This window comes from Trachymyrmex cornetzi, unplaced genomic scaffold (genome assembly GCF_001594075.2).
Source record: "Trachymyrmex cornetzi isolate Tcor2-1 unplaced genomic scaffold, Tcor1.1 scaffold443, whole genome shotgun sequence".
NCBI lineage: Eukaryota > Metazoa > Arthropoda > Insecta > Hymenoptera > Formicidae > Trachymyrmex > Trachymyrmex cornetzi.
Window position 1 is genome coordinate 156,618 of NW_017299212.1, and position 291 is coordinate 156,908.

The window sequence follows — 291 nt, forward strand, 5'->3', positions numbered from 1 at the left end:
TTTGAATTATTTGAGCCTTTCTTTATTATGTATTTTTATTAATAAAACCAATAAAATAATCATTATTTTATTTATAAATAGTATGGTACAATTGTCCCTCTCTACTGTTACAATCGTCCCAGGGGTTGGGACGGTTGTAACAAAATTCCTCATAGTCTTTAAACAAACATAACTTTTTTTCTAATTAATTTGGAAAATTGAATCAAAGAAAATTTTGTAGCTAAATAAATTCTACATCTAAAGGTATATACTTTTTTTAATGTAAATATTATATTTTAACTGTTATAACAC

General features: G+C 23.4%; 1 long non-coding RNA gene across 1 annotated transcript in view; it reads right to left on the minus strand.

Moving 5' to 3' along the window:
• The window catches only part of LOC108764665 (uncharacterized), an 18,831-nt gene that overhangs the window by 9,507 nt on the left and 9,033 nt on the right, over positions 1 to 291 (minus strand). The gene's annotated exons all lie outside the window — the stretch shown is intronic.